The sequence below is a fragment of the Erinaceus europaeus genome, chromosome 2 (assembly GCF_950295315.1).
Source record: "Erinaceus europaeus chromosome 2, mEriEur2.1, whole genome shotgun sequence".
In the NCBI taxonomy this organism is placed as follows: Eukaryota; Metazoa; Chordata; class Mammalia; order Eulipotyphla; family Erinaceidae; genus Erinaceus; species Erinaceus europaeus.
This window is the reverse complement of record NC_080163.1, coordinates 172,200,448-172,205,919: the sequence shown is the minus strand read 5'-3', so window position 1 is coordinate 172,205,919 and position 5,472 is coordinate 172,200,448. Positions and strand designations below refer to the sequence as shown.

General features: G+C 45.4%; 1 long non-coding RNA gene across 1 annotated transcript; it reads right to left on the bottom strand.

Moving 5' to 3' along the window:
* Positions 1-3,625: 3,625 nt before the first annotated feature.
* On the bottom strand, positions 3,626-5,171 carry LOC132537015 (uncharacterized). Its single transcript, XR_009548528.1, has 2 exons — positions 5,127-5,171; positions 3,626-4,012 (listed from the first exon to the last, which is right to left on the bottom strand). It is a non-coding gene; the product is annotated as an uncharacterized LOC132537015 (long non-coding RNA).
* Between the last annotated feature and the right edge of the window lie 301 nt (positions 5,172-5,472).

Sequence of the window (5,472 nt, the reverse complement as noted above, 5' to 3'; positions counted from 1 at the left end):
TCCAGGAGCAGTGGATTATAGTGCAGGCACTGAGCCCCAGCAATAACCCCAGAGGTTTAAGAAAATCAACATTTTTCATGTGAAATCATAGGAGACTGAAAAAAAGATATAACTCTTACCTCCCCAAAGCCCTGCTGCCTCACTTGGGAAAGACAGAAACAGGTTGGGGGTATGGACTTACTTACCTCTCCATGACCATGTCCAGTGGAGAAGGAATTACAGAAGTCACAACTCTACTTTCTGCATCCCATAAAGTCTTTGGTCCAGGGGCTGGGTGTTAGGGCAGCGGGTTAAGCGCACATGGCACAAAGCTCCAGGATTGGAGTAAGGATCCCAGTTCGAGCCCCCTTTTCCGCAACTGCTGAGTTGGCACTTCATAAGTAGTGAAGCAGGTATGCAGGTATCTGTCTTTATCTCCCCACCTCTGTCTTCCCATCCTGTCTGGATTTCTCTCTGTCTTATCCAACAACAATCTCAATGGCAACAATAACCACAGCAGTAACAACAAAGACAAAAGAATGGAAAATAATGACCTCCAGAAGCAGTGTACTGTAGTGCAGGCACCAAGCCACAGCTGTAACCCTGGAGGAAAAAAAAAGGAATCTTTTGTCCATTCTCGCAGAGGGATAAAGATTAGGGAACCTTCCAGTGGAGGGGAGGGTATAGGGAACTCCGGTGACTGGAATTGTATGGGATTGTACTTCTCTTATCCCACAATCTTCTTAATCATTATTGAATCACTAATTTAAAGAAAGCAAGAGAAAAAAAATCTATAAAAACAAAGAAGCACACTATCTGCTAGGTGCCTTCTTAGTAACTTTCTGAGGCTCTACATCCATTCTGTAGAATATTTAGAAAAGAGTTTATTTAGCCTAGCTAGCTTAACACAAATACTAAAGAAAACATGTTCTCTATACACTTGTGGAGGGAGGAACATTGATTTTTTTTTTCTATTTTTATTAGTGATTTAATAATGAGTCTGTTCTGTTGTTATCATTGAGTCATATGATTTGTTTATTATCATTTGTTATCCGTTTCTTGTCAGTTGTGTGACATCCAGGTATCTTCTGCCAAATTCTGGGTTACCTTTGTGTGTGAGTGTGTGTGTGTTTGTGTGTGTGTCTGTTTATTTTAGAAGAAGCTGTTAAATTCATAGAAGCTGATATATGTGATGTAATCCCAGTAATTTTTTAAAAAAATATTTTATTTATTTATTTTCTCTTTTATTGTCCTTGTTGTCTTTTGTTGTTGTTGTAGTTATTATTGTTATTGATGTTGTCGTTGTTAGATAGGACAGAGAGAAATGGAGAGAGGAGGGGAAGACAGAGAGGGACAGAGAAAGATAGACACCTGCAGACCTGCTTCACCGCGTGTGAAGCAACTCCCCTGCAGGTGGGGAGCCGGGGGCTCGAACCAGGATCCTTATGCCGACCTTGTGCTTTGTGCCACCTGCGCTTAACCCGCTGAGCTACAGCCCGACTCCCTTATATATTTGATGTAGTCCCAGTAATTTATCCTTGTTTTAGTTTTGCTTACTCATAGCAATGAGTCTCCAAATAGAGCCTGATGTTAAATTGTGGATGTTTTTCACCAATGTTTTCTCTATATTTTTTGTTCTCAGTTCCAATAACCAGATCTTTGACCCATTTTGAGTTAATTTGGCATATGGTGTTAATTGCTGGTGCAGTTTCATTTTTCTCCAATTGACTACCCAGCCTCAGCTATTGAACAGGACTTCTTTCCCCCCTACTGAAAAGGTTTTAGTCCTTTATTATGTATGCACATGTGGGTTTATTTTCCCTTTCTGCCCTTGCTTTTTATTGTTATAGTTATTATTGTTGTTGTTATTGATGTCATCATTGTTAGATAGGACAGAGAGAAATGGAGAGAGGAGGGGAAGACAGAGACGGAGAGAAAGATAGACACCTGCAGACCTGCTTCACCACCTGTGAAGTGACCCCCCTGCAGCCTCTCTCCATTTCTCTCTGTCCTATCCAATGACAACGATGATATCAACAACAGTAACTTCAACAATGAAAATAATAATAATAATCCCAGGCATTTCTCCTTCTTCTAGTGTTTGCCCTTCTTTCGTAGCCAGTCAACAGCGTCAGTTTGAGCCTGATGTAAAGTTTCGAGACCTCCTTTGAATCTGGAGAGGTGGCAGTCGTTGATTATGTGGGTCATAGTCTCTCTGTAGCTGCAGGGGCAGTTCAGGTCGTCTCTGGCTCCCCAGCGATGGAACATAGCGGCACACCAGCCATGGCCTGTTCGATAGCGATTAAGGGGGCCCAATCATAACGTGCTAGGTCAAAGCCGGGTTGACGCTTGCAGGGGTCTGTGATGAGGTGTTTGTTCTTTACCTCAGCTGACTGCCAACTCTCTTTCCAAGAGTCTGGAACAGAGAAGTTCACAGTAGGCGTAGGGGACCAGATTGGGTGACAAGACTTCAAGCGTTGGACTGGGTGGGCGAAGATATCCGCATATATTGGCAGGTCCGGTCGAGCGTAGACGTGGAAAATGAACGGATATCTGGCGGGGTGATGTTGCTAAGAACTGGCAGCCATGGAACCGGTGTGTAACGGATGGTTCCAGAAATGATCCTCATGGAGGAATATAATTTGGAATCGACCAGGTGGACATGGGGGCTACGGAACCATACTGGGGCACAGTATTCTGCAGTGGAATAGCATAATGCCAGAGATGATGATCGTAGTGTGGAAGCGCTCGCACCCCATGAGGAGCTGGCCAGTCTTGCAATGATGTTATTCCTCGCACCCACCTTTGCTGCAGTTTTTATGAGATGTTTGTGAAATGACAGAGTGCGATCGAGAGTAACGCCAAGATATACTGGCTGGGCTTCATGTCGGATTCTCGTATCGCCAAGCTGCACATTAAGCTCACGCGAGGCCGAGGCATGGTGTAGATGGAAAACAGATGATACAGTTTTTGCAGTGCTAGGGATTAGTCGCCATTTTTTACAGTAATCAGATATCAGAGACATGTCTTTCGTGAGTGTTTCCTCAAGGATGTCGAACTTGGATGCCTGGGTTGCACAGCAGATGTCATCGGCATAGATGAACTTCCTTGAAGAAGTTTCTGGGAGGTCATTGATGTAAATATTAAATAGCGCAGGAGCCAGAACAGAGCCCTGGGGGAGGCCACTTGAGACAAGTCTCCATCTGCTAGACTTGTCACCCAGATGCACCCGGAATCTTCTGTTTTGGAGAAGAAACGATATAGTGTTGGCCACCCATGGAGGCAGGCATCTTGAGATCTTGACTAGGAGACCACGGTGCCAGACCGTGTCATAGGCTGCTGTGAGATCAACAAAGACAGCACCCGTCCCAGGCATTAGTAAGCTCTAAAAGACATGAGCCTATGATTCAGAAATGTGAAATTGGGTATGTATGGAACAGGTTTCCAAAAATTCTGACATTGTAAGGAAAGAGATGCTTGCTAACAGGCATGTACAAGACAGACTGAGAACACAACCAAATTTACCCTGAAGTTCATAAAATTTAAGCAGAGACACACATGACCTCGGCTGATTCCAGAACTGCCCAGGTGAGGCCTCAGCAAGGGGCTAATGTGAGCCTTGAACAAAAAATAGAGATCATATAAGTACAGAATTATAGGATAAATTTTATTATATCAATAAACAGAAAAATACAACAAATGACTATATACCAATATATGACACTATTAATGGGATAACGGGGCCTGTAAAGGGCCAGAGCAGTGTTGGTGACTGGCGCGTTGTGGGTGGTCCTGTCCCCAGAGCCCATCAGAAACTCAGTGTTAGGCTCCGGGGCAGTCTGGGTCAATACAGGTGGCCGTGTCGGAGCCCTGTGCCGATGAATGAACATGGAGCACTGCCTGGTGCTTTCCATGTCACGGAAGGCAGTGTTGTCCTCACTCCTCTGCTCCACAGCCACTGACAGACTCTTGTTCTTGTCTCTGTCAATAGAGCTGCCCAGGGTCCAGGTAGAGTCACCCCCAGCACAGAGACCTATGAACATAGCAGTGGGTTTAGCAATGGACAAAGGAGGAGCCTCAGGGAGCAGAGCAGAGGCAGTGAGAGGATGAAGGGCTTGGAGAACCAAGGGACGAGGAGAACGAGGGTCCACTTCCTCACTGAAACCATTGTAGAGGTACAGAAGGGGAGAGCAAACCTAGTCTTAAGTCTAGGAGACACGATCCCGGCATATTAGCAGGAAAATGTTTAATGAGGAGTTGAGGTATGTGACCGTATGTTTTACTGAACTTAATATTTGTAACTGGAATCCAGATAAATTCAATATGGAGTCTCAGCAGAGAGAACGCCTTGAGGAAGAATGCCACATCTCCTTACACTCACTCTACACCCAGAGAGTCCTCTGAGGCTGAGCACAGGCAGCAGCAGAGAAACAGAGTCCTGTGTCACCCTGTCAGGCCTGGTCCTGCTGTGCTGGGCATTATTTAAAGGAAGAGTTCATGTTGCCTCAGTGACCAAACAAGAGAGATGCTCTATCCATGGGGGCTGAGTGGGATGAATAAACAGACTAGCTTATTAAAATGATATGTCTTCAGAGTTTAGGCAAGATTTGTTTTATGAATACCTCAGGGTTGATGGGGTATGAATACAACCTTGAAAGTGTAAGTCAGTTCTTCTGGATTCGCATTATCATATTAAAATATTTTAATCCATTCTATTCTGATGCAAAAAATGCCAGCTAGGCCTTTTCTTACAAGGCACAAAGATTGGTGGGAGAGTTTTAGCATTATATTGGGGAAGGGGGAGGGACTGGCTAGAACGACCATTTTAAAGACACCTGATAACACATAGACTTTCAGTCTAGTTTCTTGCTCATCTGGGCCTGAAGACGACTTGGGAAATGAGTCTGCTCTGGGGGTGGAATTGATAGTTTCACTGTAACAGGAACACCAAGGCTTCTCCAATACAAGCTCAGAATAGAGTCCAGTCCATCCCTGCAACTCTGAGCTGCACTGCAGCTCCACCTCTACCAGAGTCAGTGGAGATGCATATGGTTTCTGGGGGCTTCTAGGTCCCTGCCAATCCTGCCCTCCCTCCCATGGGATTGGTTTTCAGTGTCATGAGCTTGTTTCAGGAAGGAAGATCTGACCTGGCTCAAGGCATACACAGGCACCCAGGGGGTCCCCTCTCCCCTGCTGGTCTTCAGATGCAAGGCTGGGGGACTCCTGTGCTTCCTGTGGAAGCTCCTCAGTGGCTGGCATTTGGCCCACTTCATGCTCCTGCAGATATTTGCCACCTAGATGGAGAGAACCTCAGTCTAGGTCCAGGCTGATCATGAAGAGACTCACCTCACTGTAAGTGTGAAACACGGGCCTTTTCCTGGACATTCTGTGCAACGAAGGCCATGTCTCTGTGTCTCTGTGTCTCTGAACCTGACAGGAGATCCTGCCCTCGCATGTGCCCAAGAAAAGAGTTGACAAAATAAAGAGGAAGAT